Source organism: Triticum aestivum, chromosome 2D (genome assembly GCF_018294505.1).
Source record: "Triticum aestivum cultivar Chinese Spring chromosome 2D, IWGSC CS RefSeq v2.1, whole genome shotgun sequence".
In the NCBI taxonomy this organism is placed as follows: Eukaryota; Viridiplantae; Streptophyta; class Magnoliopsida; order Poales; family Poaceae; genus Triticum; species Triticum aestivum.
In genome coordinates this window covers 242,567,930-242,583,505 of record NC_057799.1, presented here as the reverse complement: position 1 = coordinate 242,583,505, position 15,576 = coordinate 242,567,930, and positions in this window count along the sequence as shown.

Genomic DNA, 15,576 nt, shown 5'->3' with positions numbered 1-15,576 from the left:
GGCATTTGAATTTCCACATATGGAGTTTGAATTTGAATCTTGGATTCAAACCAACTTCATTTAACCTGTTGTTAGTTGCATTAGCCCAAATCACAGCATACTGCCATGTCATGATTATGCATCATATTGTGCATTGCGTTGATCGTGTTTCTTCTCTGTTTGCCGGTGTTGTCCCCTCTCAGTAGACGTTGCTTCGACGATGCGATCGATGACACCGATGAAGAGCTATACTATCTTCAGAAGTGCTAGGCAAGCAAAACCCCCTTGTTCATTCCGATACAATCCCACTCTCTCGCTCCTGCTCTCTTTTACTGCATTAGGACAATAGCGTTTCAACTGTTACATGCTGCAGTAGTTGAACCCCTTTCCTCTGCATGACCTGTCATTGCCACAGTAAATAGATGAAACCCACTAGCATGAGTAGGAGTTGTCTGAGCCCTGATGTGCCTACTCATTCATGCTTGTTTGTCATGCCTGCTATTGCTTAGAGTTGTGTCAGGTCTGATTCATCGGGAATGAATTGGAAAGTTGTGAACATGTCCTACTGTGTGAGAGCTAAGTGTGTGAACACGATTTGGTAAAGGTAGCGGTGAGAGGCCATGTAGGAGTACATGGTGGGTTGTCTCATTGAAACCGTCCTCAGGAACTGAGTTCTGTGTTTGTGATCCATGAACAGTTACTACCACACATTGGGTTCCGGTAACTCGACCCCTCTCGACTTATTAATCAACTTGATCTCTGTCCAGGAGTAGCAACTACTTTCTGGTGTTTGTAGGTAGTGTTAGTAGTCTACCAAGTGGCACCCGGTACAGGTGGGCTTGGGACAGACTAGGCACACGTGGCCTGGTGTACCGAGTGGCACCCGGATGGTGGGCTCGGGAACCCTGCACACATCGTTTGGGGCCGTGAGCGACACCCCGGCCGGATCTCCTTGCGGATGGAACCCGAATAGGCGATAAACCTGGACTAGAGACTTGTGTGGTTAGTCAGGTCGTGGCCGACTCCCTCGCCAGGCTTCCGCTTGAAGGTTGCCGAGGTACACGACGTGTACATGGTGGTAAGTGGCGAGAGCGTGTGTGACGAAGTACACCCCTGCAGGGTTAATATGATCTATTCGAATAGCCGTGTCCGCGGTAAAGGACTTCTTGGTTGCCTATAACAGTTCATAGACAAGTGAAAGTGGATACTCTAAAATACGCAAGATAAGCGTGAGTGCTATGGATGGCGTCCTCGTAGGGAGACGGGAGCGAATCCATAGTGGTGTATTGATATGGTGAATATGTGGACTCGTGTGCGCCACCTCAAAAGAGTTACTTGCAGTCGTAAATCAGGATAGCCACCGAGTCAAAGCTGGCTTGCTGCAGTTAAACTCCACTACCTCCTTTGTTGATACCGATGCATATGTAGCTAGTTCTGATGTAAGTCTTGCTGGGTACATTTGTACTCACGTTTGCTTATTTTATGTTTTGCAGAGAGACGTCAGTCTTGCTAGTAGTTCCGTGTGGACTTCGACGTTTAGCTTGTTACCTCAGCTACGATATTGTGCCCTCGGCAGGATCTGGTAGATAGTCAGGCATCTCAGCCTTTTTCATTTGTAGATGTCCGTACTCAGACATGTTAAGCTTCCGCATGTGCTTTGACTTGTATGCTCTGAATGTTGGGTCATGAGACCCATGTTTGTAATATCCGGCTCTTCGGAGCCTAATGAATAAATACTCTGAGTCGTAGAGTCTTGTTGTGATGCCATGTTGTATTTGCACATATCGAGCATATTGTGTGTATGATTGAAATGCTTGGTATGTTTGGGATCCGACAATCTAGTTGTCTATCCTTAGCAGCCTCTCTTATGGGGAAATGTAGTCTAGTGCCTCCTTGAGCCATAGTAGTCCGCTACAGCCCGGTTCACCGGAGTCCTGCTAGCCCAGCACTACTGCTCTGGACACTTGACTGGCCGGCATGTGTTTCATATTGTTCCTGTGTCTGTCCCTTCGGCGAAATGTCACACAGTGACATCCGGAGTCCTGCCTAGCCTGCTACAGCCCGGGTTCCCGGAGTCCTGTTAGCCCAGTGCTACAGCCCGGATTCGCACGCTGCTGACCGACACGTTCGATGTTGATTCATGTATGCCTGTCCCCATACGTTAGTGCCGCTTTGGGTTCACGACTAGCCATGTCGGCCCGGGTTCTCTGTCATATGGATGCTAGCAACATTGTCATATACGTGAGCCAAAAGGCGCAAACGGTCCCGGGCCATGGTAAGGCGACGCCCGTGGGAGTACCGTGCGTGAGGCCGCAAAGTGATATGAGGTGTTACAGGCTAGATCGGTGTGACTTGGAATCGGGGTCCCGACACCGGGGGGATCTTTGGCTTGCCATCCGCTGGTTCTGCCGCCGCCACTGCCTCTTCGTCGACCTCCCTCTACACCACCAGTGCGGTGCTGAGCACTTGATTCGTCACCGCTAGATACAGGAGCAACGGCTCTTGTGGTTTAGGCGCAACCAGTATTGGCGTGGAGGAAAGGTATTTCTTCAGATCCTGAAATGCCGCCTCGGCTTCCGGGGTCCACTCCATTGGGCCTGCCTTCTTCAAGATTTTGAAGAAGGGAAGGGCACGCTCGGCGGACTTGGAGATGAATCGGCTCATGGCGGCGACGCAGCCGGTGAGCCGGCGCACATCTTTGATCCGCTTGTGTGCCTTAATCTGCTCAATAGCCTTGATTTTGTCTGGGTTTGCCTCGATCCCGTGTTGCGACACAAAGAATCCAAGAAGCTTGCCGGACGGAACGCCGAAGACACACTTCTCAGGGTTCAGCTTAAGGTTGATCTTGAGCAGGTTGGCGAATGTCTCTTCCAGATCTTGCACAAGAGTTGGCCCGTCCTTGGTTTTGACCACTATGTCATCCATGTATGCCTCCATATTTCTATGGAGCTGAGGTTCAAAACCAATTTGGACTGCTCTTGCAAACATCGAGCCAACACTCTTCAACCCGAAAGGCATCCGTAAAAAGCAGTACGTACCACATGGGGTGATGAATTCTCTTCATCCTCTCTTGTCATGAAGATTTGGTGGTAGCCCGAGTAGGCGTCGAGGAATGATAACCGATCACACCCGGACGTGGAGTCAACAATCTTGTCGATGCTCGGCAACAGGAAGGGGTCCTTAGGACAAGGCTTGTTGCTATCTGTGTAATCAATACACAGCCTCCACTTCCCATTCGCTTTGCGCACCACTACCGGATTGGCCAACCACATCGGGTGGAGCACTCCTCTCACCAAACCTGCCGCTTCCAACTTCCTGATCTCCTCTGTGATGAACTCCTGCCTCTCCAGAGCCTGCTTTCTGACCTTCTGCTTGACGGGTCGCGCATGAGGGCAGACAGCTAGGTGGTGCTCAATCACCTCCCTAGGAACACCGGGGATGTCGGATGCTTGCCACGCAAACACGTCGACATTTGCCCGCAGGAAGGTGAGGAGCGCGCCTTCCTATTTGCTGTCAAGGGTGGAGCCTATGGTGAAGGCCACTCCCGTGCCATCCTGCCTGGCGGACACCTTCTTGGTCTGCGGTGGCTCGGCTCTGGATTTCTTGCTCTTGCCGGTAGAGCTCTCTAGCACGTCCTCGACGGTAGCGCAGCACTCCGAAGAGGTGTGCTTGCCGGAGTAGGTGCGGGAGATCTTGCCGGGCTTCTTCTTCCCTCCCGGGCCTTCGGCGGCAGGAGCAGGTGCCTTGACGGCAGCTGCTGCAACTGCTTCCCGGTAGAGTTGGTCGGCGCAGATCAGCGCGTCCTTCTTGTCGGAGGGGACGGAGATGATGGTCAATGGCCTGGGCATCTTTAGCATGTTGTAGGCGTAGTGTGATGCCGCCATGAACTTGGCTAGTGCCGGGCAGTCGAGGATCCCGTTGTAGGGCAAGGGGATCTCGGCCACGTCGAAGATGATCCTCTCCGTCCTATAGTTCAAATCTCCTCCGAACGTCACGGGTAGTGTGACCTTCCCCTTCGGCTAGCTCCTCCCCGGATTGACCCCTCGAAACGTGCCCGCTTCCTCGAGGTCTCCATCAGGAATTTGCAGCCTTTTGATCACGATAGGCGAGATCAAGTTCAGGTCGGCCCCGCCATCAACCAACATCTTGTTCACCTTGAGGTTGCGTATCGTTGGTGAGACCAACAATGGCAAACACCCGACCGCGGTTGTGCCGTCAGGGTGGTCCTCGGTGTCAAAGATGAGGGGCGTGCTGGACCACTTCAGCGGCTTCTGAGCGTCGAACGACGGCTCCGCTGCTGTAATCTCACGCGCCCACTACTTGAGCTGGCGGTGAGAAGTATGCAGCAAGGCGCCACCATCGTCGCACATGGCCTCCGTAGCCTTCTGGAACTCTTGCTCACCGGACTCGTCGTCCTCGTCGTGATCACCGTCTTCTTGTTTCTTGTTACGGCCCCGGGCGGGCCTCTCCTGCTGGTTGTCCTTGCTGCGGCGGCCTCCTTGGCCGCCACGTTTCTTGCCGGATCCCTCGGCACCATCCTGGTCCTTCTCCTTGTCCCACCTCTCGTACTCAGCTTTTTTCTTCTCAGCAAGCAGCTTGACTTGTCGGCAGTTCTAGAGGTCGTGGCCCTTGGTGCGGTGGATCTTGCAGTACTGCTTGCCGGAGCCCCTTGGCTTGTCGGCAGCTGCTAAGGCCCGGCAGGCGGTGCACCCGGCGATCTCCTTGCCGGGGCCGTCTGCCTTGACCTTCTTGGCAACGCCGGTGTCTTCAGACCCCTTAACAGCAAGTACGGCCTTGCCATTGCGTTTCCTGTTGCGACGCTGGCCCTTCTTCGTCGGGGTGGCGGCGTCTTCGTCGCTAGAGTCGGTTTCTGCACCGTTGTCTTCGCCGGGGTACTTCCTTCCCTCTTTAGCCCGGGCGCATCTATCGGCCAGAACGTAGAGCTCGGCCACATCCTTAACCTTGGTCATCGCCAGCTCTTCGCGCATCTTGCGATTGCGCACGTTCTGATGGAACGCGCTGATCACAGCGGCAGGATGAACGTCAGGGATGTTGTACTGCACCCGGCTGAATCTCTGGATGTACTTGCGCAGGGGTTCCCCTTCCTTCTGGGGAATGATATGCAGATCATAGGCCTGGCCATGAGCTTGGTGGCCTCCTGTGAAGGCGCCAACGAACTCATGGCACAGATCTGACCAAGAAGAAATGGAATCCGCCGGCAAGTGCATCAACCAAGACATAACATTGGGCTTTCAGTGCCAGCGGGAAATAATTGGCAAGCACCTTGTCGTCGCGAGCTCCGGCCGCCTGCATCGCGATGGTGTAGATGCTGAGGAACTCGGACGGATGGGTCTTGCCAGTGTACTTCTCGCCGACGTCGGGCTTGAACATGCGGTGGGACGGCCACTGGAACTGCCGCAGCTCACGGATAAAGGCCGGGCAACCCACCTCATAAGGTAGGCCGCCGGAGCCCCCCGGTGCTGGGTGGTCCATAGCGGCTCCCACCCGCTTGTCCGACTGGTGGCGTGTATCACGCCGGCGCTCGATAGTGGTCCGAGCATCTTCGTCAGCTCGTTCACGAAGAACTTGGCGCTGGTCGTGGTGGGTCCGCAGGTCGGACGACGCTATAGAGATGTTATCACAAGCGTCATCCCGACAGGCAGAAGCCCGCGGCGGCCGGCGAGGAGGGGGAGAGTGCACCGTGGCCGCAGCTCCCCCGGTCATCCCAGTGCCAGCATGCGGTGGCTCGGTGGAGCGCCGACCCGAGGGCCCCGCCAGTTGTGGATCATCTTTGTTGGCGACGGTGACGAGGCTCTGGATGGTGGCCCTCCACTCGTCGAGCTTCTCTGCAGCAGGAGGGAAGTCGAGGAGCAGCTGCGTGCGCGCCAAAGCTTCTGCTAGCGTGGACCGTGGCGCGCTTCGACTTCTAACCACGTTAGAAGGAGCTCCATCACGACCCAGCGGCTGCGCGCCATTTTCACCAGCACTTCGGCGGGCATGCTGAACTCCTTCGTCCTGCGGACGACGCACACGGCTCTTCCCACGGCGGTGCCCAGGGTCACCGGCGTGGTGGCGCCGCTCATCGCGCACACCATGGGAAGAGCGCGCAATGGTCGCCGGCGTGGGTGTCTTGGAGGTTGCTGCGCCGCCTGTGCGTGGCACAACGATACTCCTGGAGGGCCCCGCGCAGCCTGCGGGGGGCCTAGCCCCATCTTTAGACTTGGTGATGTGCGGCCCGTCGCCTGGCGTGCGAACGACGCCACTCTCCAGGCTCTGACTGCCAGGGCGATGCTGGTGCTCGCGGACCGCGGCTCGGGTTCTGTCCGTGACCGGGCCATTGCTCGCCCGTACTGGCACCGGCCGCTCGGCCCCCGACGAGCTGATCGTCGTGGCCTTCTTCTTCTTGGGAGCCATGGCGATGAAGAAATGCTAGGCTAGCTACTAGACCAGATTCTCACAATTGTGATCCCCTACCTGGCGCCCCAAAGATGTCGGTCTGGAACGACACCTATGGGATCACAAGAATCCCTACTACGGTTGCCGGGGTGTAGGGTTGCGAGAAGAGCAGGATTAGTAATCAGCACAAGGATCGTTTACCCAGGTTCGGGCCGCGAGGATGCGTAAAACCCTAGTCCTGCTTTGGTGGGTGTATTTCAGAGAGTTCTTGAGCTCTCGAACTAGCTATGGTGGGTGCGTGGTTCCAAAGAGCCGAATCCTTCTCTAGTATGCCATGGGCCTCCTTTTATAGTCCAAAGGGGCTGCCAAAGTGGCATATAGGAGGTGGAAAGGCGTACAGTATTGCGAGCTTATCGCTCGTATTACAGGACAAGACGCATTTAATGTGCCGCTGAGGTGTCCCCTAGCTTTATCGGGGAAGGGGGCGAGGCCCGTCCCGTCCGTCGCCGCTCCTCCTCGCTTCGACACGCGCCCTAGCCAGCGATGCGTGCTGCGCCATGTAGGCAGGCAGGCAGCTGAGGTGGCGCGGTGGTGGAGCCTTCACGAAGATCTGCATGCCGCGACGCAGGCGCTTGATGAGTTGGCCTGGGAGCTGCATGTTGCCACGCAGGTTCCTGCTCAGCTGGTTGAGCTGGCAGCTGCATGCGAACGGCAGCGGAGACTTGGTTGGTGTGGGCCTGACAGTGGCCCTGCTGGCGCCCTTGGCGAGGGCCTTGCCGTGGCGCGCTGTCGTCCCCGGCAAGGATCTTGCCGGGGGTCTTGTGATTCCCCTCAGCAAGGGTCTTGCCGAGGATCGCCGCCTTCTAATCCTCATCTGATCTTGAATATTCCTTGTCTTCACAAAGATCTGCATGCCACCACAGAGGTGCCTCCCGAGCCCTGGCCCAACGTGGCTGATGTTGTTGGGGATGTGGGCTCAAGGGTGGCTCGCTCTGTTGGTGTTTGACGGGCCGCCCCAGCAAGGGTCTTGCCGGGGGAACCTGCTTCGTCCCTCTGCTCTTTGTGGTCTTGGCCTCGGTGTTGCTCTGGCTGCCTCTGGCTTCGGTTTTACCTCGGTTCACCTACCCTGCTCTGCTTGATGTGGCCGTGGGCGCGGCTCTGACTGTCCGTGCACAGGTAAAGGGGTACAAAGGTGTGCCCCTTCTTTTGTACACCGACAGTGTCTAATTATTTTAGGAAGAATAAAAGAAAGGAAAGAAGGCCTCAATCCCAGCCGAAACCCACCTGGGACTTTCCTTCCCCGGCCCAGCCGAGCCGAACGGCCACCTGCTCCCTCCCTCATGGCGTCTCCTTCCTCCAGAGTACAGCAGCAGCAGCGCCGTAAGCAGGAGGCTGACGGATGTCGAGGCCAGCACCTGCTCGCGCTCCTATAAAGCCAGCGTGCCCTTAGGGTTTCCCTCTTCCCTCTCTGGTCACCGCCACAAGCCATCTGCTTCCTCTAGTTGTCCTTCTTCTTCAAGAATAGAGCACCGCGGCCGCCCGTCGTCGTCCTCGCGTCTGGTCTACGTCAGGATCCTCTCCGGAATGTCGCCCTGTGCCCCGTCACCCTCCTCAACCGATCCTGGGAGTTAGTTAGGTGGGAGCCTCCCCACGTGCCTCCCTGCTGTCGCCGTCACCGTCGCCATGGCCAAGCCGAGCTTGAGCTCGAGCTTGGGTTAATTCGACCGTCTCCGTCCATCTTCTTCCTCTGGAGCGTCGCGATCCCTATCGTCGTCTTCCTCATCCTCGCACGCGACCACAAGGACTCCAAGGACCCCTCCTTGGCGTCTTCCTCCTCTGCTTCCTCTGCTTCACGGACCCGAGCACCACCGCCTCGACCAGCGCATCTTCTCGTCGTCCCCAGGAACAGCCGACCTTGTTCAACTCCATCCGCATCCCCTCGGTGAGCAGCCGCTCCTCCTGGCCCCTCTCTTTTTTCGTTTTCGTTGATGTGGCCGCCGATTCTTTCACGCTCGAGGACACGTCACCATGGACGACCATGGCAGCAAGCTCAAGCTCGTGGCTGGCATCCTTCGCACGTACACACACATCACAATCCATCGCCCTGTATGCTCCCGTTCCATCCGTTTCGTGCACGCATGAGCATCTCTTGCTCAAGCAACCTCACGCACGCACACCCTGCTTGCTAGCTGCCTCACCACGTCTCGCCATGGCCAAGGAGGTCCAGCTCCATGCACACGGCCACCCCTTGCTTGCACTTGCGCGTGCGACTCCCGCACACGCCACGCAACACATGCAGCAGATCGCCTACAGCCCGCTGCTTGCCCTACTTCTCACCCATGCTTGCCAAGCTGTTGTCGTCATCGCCGTGCCGTGCCCGAGTCGAGCACAAGATCAAGGTCAAGACACTGACGCGCGCATCTGGTAGCTGCACCCTCACCTTCTTCCGCACCCTGGCCGGCCCTTTGCAGCCGCGGTTTCCACTGCTGTGCCCGTCCGTGTCGCCGACACAATCGTGAGCATCCTTGGCTCCAAGCTCAGGCATTTCTGAAGCTTTTCAAGTGGCTCTAGTAGCCCTTTGATTTTGCTAATGCAGCAGCAGCGCAGTGGTCAGTGCACAACGCACGCACAGGAGGTCCTGGGTTCAAATCCTAGGGTGCCCCCAATTCTTTTGCCCCTGTTTTTTCGGCTTCTTTAAGTTGTGCACACACTCAGCCGCTGGGCCAAATCTCCTCCTGGGCCGCTGCACTGTGTTGCATTCGGCTTGCGTAGTTTTTTTCCTTCTCTGTGGTTTTTTAATATTTTCCAAGTGCTTGCATAATTACATAACTGCCACTATTTTGCAATGTTAATAACTAAAGATCCATGCATCCAAATAAAATATGTCATATATGCATCTTTCTCAGATTTTCATGTACTTTCGTTTTATCCAACTTTCAGCCATGTTTAAAATGTTTAAATTGTTGTTTGCATTAATTTGCATAATTGTCATGCTAAAATGATTTATTTCATAACTAAATAATTGTAGCTCCAAATTAAATAAACTTTATATGTAATTGGGGTAGACAAAGGCATATATTAACTTGGTGCACTTTATTTTGATGTTTAACAACTTTAAAATATGATTTAGCGCAGAACAATACCAAATTTGAAATATGCATATGGGGATTTTCTGGAATTGTTGTTTGTTGTTCTGGCCTCATTTAAACTTGCCTAAAGAGTTAGCTTACTTATGCTTCACCTCTTGCCCCTGTGTTTTTCTGCTTCTTTTAGTTTTGCACACACTCAGCCGCTAAGCCAAATCTCCTCCTGGGCCGTTGCACTGTGTTGCATTCGGCTGACGTAGTTTTTTTCCTTCTCTGTGGTTTTTTAGTATTTTCCAAGTGCGTGCATAATTACATAACTACCACTGTTTTGCAATGTTAATAACTAAAGATCCATGCATCCAAATAAAATATGTCATATATGCATCTTGCTCAGATTTTCATGTACTTTCATTATATCCAACTTTTAGCCTTGTTTAAAATGTTTAAATTGCTGTTTGCATTAATTTGCATAATTGTCATGCTAAAATCATTTATTTCATAACTAAATAACTGTGGCTCCAAATTAAATAAACTTTATATGTAATTGGGGTAGACAAAGGCATAGATTAACTTGGTGCACTTCATTTTGATGTTTAACAACTTTAAAATATGATTTAGGGCAGAACAGTACCAAATTCGAAATATGCATATGGGGATTTTCTGGAATTGTTGTTTGTTGTTCCCGCCTCATTTAAACTTGCCTAAATAGTTAGCTTACTTATGCTTCACCTCTTGCCCCTAATTCTTTTGCCCCTGTTTTTTCTGCTTCTTTTAGTTTTGCACACACTCAACCGCTGGGCCAAATCTCCTACTGGACCGCTGCACTGTGTTGCATTCGGCTCGCGTAGTTTTTTTTCCTTCTTTGTGGTTTTTTAGTATTTTCCAAGTGCGTGCATAATTACACAACTGCCACTATTTTGCAATGTTAATAACTAAAGATCCATGCATCCAAATAAAATATGTCATATATGCATCTTTCTCAGATTTTCATGTACTTTCATTATATCCAACTTTCAGCCATGTTTAAAATGTTTAAATTGTTGTTTGCATTAATTTGCATAATTATCATGCTAAAATGATTTATTTCATAACTAAATAATTGTAGCTCCAAATTAAATAAACCTTATATGTAATTGGGATAGACAAAGGCATAGATTAACTTGGTGCACTTTATGTTGATGTTTAACAACTTTAAAATATGATTTAGGGAAGAACAGTACCAAATTCGAAACATGCATATGGGGATTTTCCGGAAATGTTGTTTGTTGTTTCATCCTCATTTAAACTTTCCTAAATAGTTAGCTTGCTTATGCTTCACCTCTTGCCATGTTTAACAACATTTAATATTGTTGGGTACATAAACGAGAGGGAACTAAATAAGTGTGGTGGTGTTTCGTCAATATGTAACTCGTTGCATATTGAGCTCCACTTAATTTGTAGTATTGTTTGTTGCACTTGCCCATGCCATGACTCACTAAACCGGACATGCTTCATACTTGATTGTGCATCATGCCATGTTTATGTGATGGTTGTTTACCATGACGTTTTCTTCTTTCCGGTTGCGCTTCTTCTCGATAGTTGCGGTCATGTTGCGATTGAGAGGATTCGTTTGGCTACGTTGGTTCGTCTACTTCTTGGACTCGATCTTCTTCCTAGCGGGATTTCAGGCAAGATGACCGTCACCTTGAATCTCACTACTATCTTTGCTATGCTAGTTGTCTCGATGCTATCACTATGCCGCGCTACCTACCAGTTGTTTCTCAATCCTCCCGTATTGCCATGATAGCCTCTAACCTTTTCCACCATCCCAGCAAACTGTTGTTTAGCCATGTTACCGCTTTGCTCAACCCCTCTTATAGCGTTGCTAGTTGTAGGGGCAGTTGCAGGTTGTTCCATGTTGGGACATGGATATCGTGGATATCATGGGATATCACAATATCTCTTATTTGATTAATGCACATATATACTTGGTAAAGGGTGGAAGGCTCGGCCTTTTGCCTGGTGTTTTGTTCCACTCTTGCCGCCCTAGTTTCCGTCATATCGGTGTTATGTTCCTTGATTTCACGTTCCTAACACTGTCAGCGTTTATGGGCCCCCCTTGATAGTTCGCTTTGAATAAAACTCTTCCAGCAAGGCCCAACATTGGTTTTAACACTTGCCAACATAATAATGCTTAATTAATTAATTAACTCATAGGGCGTCATGAACCCGAGGATTCTTATTCCACATAATACAGGGGGCCAGTGCTGATGGTGTTGGTCCCAAACGGGCAGCCTGCGGGGCCACCACGGGGAAACCTGAGGATCTAGTTTTACTCGTAGCTTGTCCCATCCGATCGTGGCCTGAGAGAAGATACGCGCGGCTACTATCAGGGTGTCGGCACATCAGGAGGTCTTGCTAGACTTGTTTTAACATTGTCGAAATGTCTTGTGAACAGGGATTCCGAGTTTGATCGGGTTCTTCTGAGAGGAGGATTTTCCTCTGTTGATCGTGAGAGCTTGCCGTGGGCTAAGTTGGGACAACCCCTATTGGGTTTAAACTTTCGAGAGTCGTGCCCACGGTTATGTGGCAGATGGGAATTTTTAATATCCTGTTGTAGAGAACTTGACACCAGATCTGAATTAAAACACACCAACCGCGTGCGTAACCGTGTCTGTCTATTTTCGAGTGAGTCAAGAAGAGAACACGGAGGGGTTATGTTTGAACGTAAGTAGTTCAGGATCACTTCTTGATCATTACTAGTTTGCAACCGTTTGCGTAGTTTCTCATCTTACTCTTGTATTCGTAAGTTAGCCACCATACAATGCTTAGTCGGTTGCTACAACCTCACCACTTATCCTTTCCATACCCATTAAGCTTTGCTAGTCTTGATACCCATGGTAATAGGATTTCTGAGTCCTCGTGGCTCACAGATTACTACAACAATAGTTGCTGGTGCAGTTAATGCAATGATCCGATGTGAGAGTGATGCTTGCTTATGTTTGAGTCCTTCTGCTTCTTCTTCGATCAGGGGATAGGTTCCTGGTCGGCAGCCTGGGCTAGCAGGGTGGATGTTGTTTGCATTTCAGTTTTTGTTTCATCTGTAGTTGGATGTTGTTCTCATGTATGTTTTTTCATGTATTCTTATGGCATTGGTATGCCCTTTGTATGTATCCCCATCTATTATGTAATGGTACGATGTAATGATATCCACCTTGCAAAAGCGTCTTCAATATGTGGCTCTATCCTTGGTGGGACCTTCGAGTTCCTCTCGGATAGGATCACAAATTGGGCGTGACACAGTACTACCCATAGATTCATCAAAATAAGAAAACAACACATAGAAAATAGAATCTGTCAAAAAATACAATAGTGTGTAGTAATCTGTTACTCTCGAATACTTCTGTAACTCCAAATATTCTGAAAAAATAGGACGACCTAAGCAATTTTTTTATTAATATTCTGAAAGAAGAATCAAATCAAAAGAACATTTCTGTTAAAAATGAGAATTGTTTTCCTGAGCGCAAAAGTTTCTATTTTTCAACAAGATCAAATCAACTATCACCGTAAGCTATCCCAAAGGTCTTACTTGGCACAAACACTAACTAGAACACAAAACCACATCTAACCAAAGGCTAGATGAATTATTTATTAAAAAACCAAAGAAAAACAGAAGATAGGCATCTATCCCAAGAAGCGCTTTTCTTTAAAGCCTTTTAGCTAGGCATTGATAATTTTAATGATGCTCACATGAAAGATAGCAATTGAAACACATAGAGAGCATCATAAAACATGTGACAAACAAGTTTAAGTCTAACATGCTTCCTATGCATAGGGATTTTATAATAAAACAAATTATCAAGACAAGCAAAAACCACCATATGCAAGGAAGAAGAAATAAACAATAGCAATCTCAACTTAACGAGAGGTAATTTTGTAACATGAAAATTTCTACAACCACATTTTCCTCTCTCATAATAATTACATGTAGGATCATATTCAAATTCAATAATATAGCTATCACATAACATATTCTCAACACGATCCACATGCATGTGAAGTTGACACTCTTCCAAAATAGTGGGATTAACATTAACTAAAGTCATGACCTCTGCAAACCCACTTTTATCAAAAATTTCATAAGATTGAACATTCTCCAAATATGTGGTATCTAAAGTTGACACTCTTCGAAACCCACTTTCAATATTATTGCAAACATTATTATCAATCTCATATTCATCATGGGGCTTAAATATATTTTCAAGATCATAAGAAGAATCACCCCAATCATGATCATTACAACAAGTAGTAGACATAGCAAAATTAGCATCCCCAAGCTTGGGGTTTTGCATATTTTTAGCACAATTGACATTAATAGAATTTATAATAACATTATTGCATCATGCTTTCCATTCAAGGCACTATCGTGAAACACTTTATAAATTTCTTCTTTTAACACTTCATCATAATTTCTGGATTCACGAATTTCAAGCAAAACTTCATACAGATAATCTAGTGCACACAACTCACAAGCAATTGGTTCATCATAGTAGGATCTCTTAAAAAGATTAGCAAGTGGATGACGATCCATAAAATTTTTGTTTCCGAATTTCCATAAATACACAATTATGCCAAGCAAGCAGCAAACAAGCCAAGTAAGATATCAAGGGAAAATGAAAATACAAACAGAAGAAGGGCGAAAGAAAAAGCAAAGAAGAGGGCGAATCTTTTTGAAAATCGTTTTAGAAGTGGGGAGAGGAAAATGAGAGGCAAATGGCGAATAATGTAATGCAAGAGATGAGAGTTTATGATGGGCACTTGGTATGTCTTGACTTGGCGTGGATCTCCCCGGCAACAGCGCCAGAAATTCTTCCTGCTACTTGTCGAGCTTGCGTTGGTTTTCCCCTTGAAGAGGAAAGGGTCATGCAGCAAAGTAGAGATAAGTATTTCCCTCAGTTTGAGAACCAAGGTATCAATCCAGTAGGAGACAATGCACAAATCACCGAATACCTACACAAACAATCAAACAGCTTGCACCCAACGCGATAAAAGGGGTTGTCAATCCCTTCACGGTTACTTGCAAAGGTGAGATCCGATAGAGATAGATAAACGATAAAGTAAATATTGTTGGTATTTTTGGTTTATAGATCGGAAAGTAAAAGATTGCAAAATAGTAGATCGGAAACTTATATGATGGCAAATAGAAACTTATATGATGGAAAATAGACCCCGGGGCATAGGTTTCACTAGAGGCTTCTCTCATGATAGCAAATAAAACGGTGGGCGAACAAATTACTGCCGAGCAATTGATAGAAAAGCGCAAAGTTATGACGATATCTAAGGCAATGATCATGAATATAGGCATCACGTCTGTGTCCAGTAGACCGAAATGATTCTGCATCTACTACTATTACTCCATGCATCGACCGCTATCCAGCATGCATCTAGAGTATTAAGTTCATAAAGAATGGAGTAATGCATTAAGTAAGATGACATGATGTAGAGGAATTAACTCGAGCAATATGATGAAAACCCCATCTTTTTGTCCTCGATGGCGACAATACAATACGTGCCTTGCTGCCCCTACTATCAGTGGGAAAGGACACCGCAAGATTGAACCCAAAGCTGAGCACTTCTCCCATTGCAAGAAAAACCAATCTAGTTGGCCAAACCAAACCGATAGTTCAAAGAGAATTACAAAGATATCAAATCATGCATAAAAGAATTCAGAGAAGATTCAAATAATATTCAGAGATAAGTTGATCAGAAATCCACAATTCATCTGATCTCGACAAACACACCGCAAAAAAGTATTACATCCAATAGATCTCCAAGAACATCGAGGAGAACATGGTATTGAGAATCAAAGAGAGAGAAGAAGCCATCTAGCTACTAGCTATGGACCTATAGGTCTATGGTAAACTACTCAAGCTTCATCAGAAGGGGAATAGGGTTGATGGACAAGCCCTCCATGATTGAATCCCACTCCGGCAGGTTGCCGGAAAAGGTTCCTAGATGGGATCTCACGGGTACAGAAGGTTGCAGCGGTGGAAAAGTGTTTTCGTGGATGCCTCTGGTGGTTTGGGGATATTTGGGAATATATAGGCGAAAGCATTAGGTGAGGAGGTACACGGGG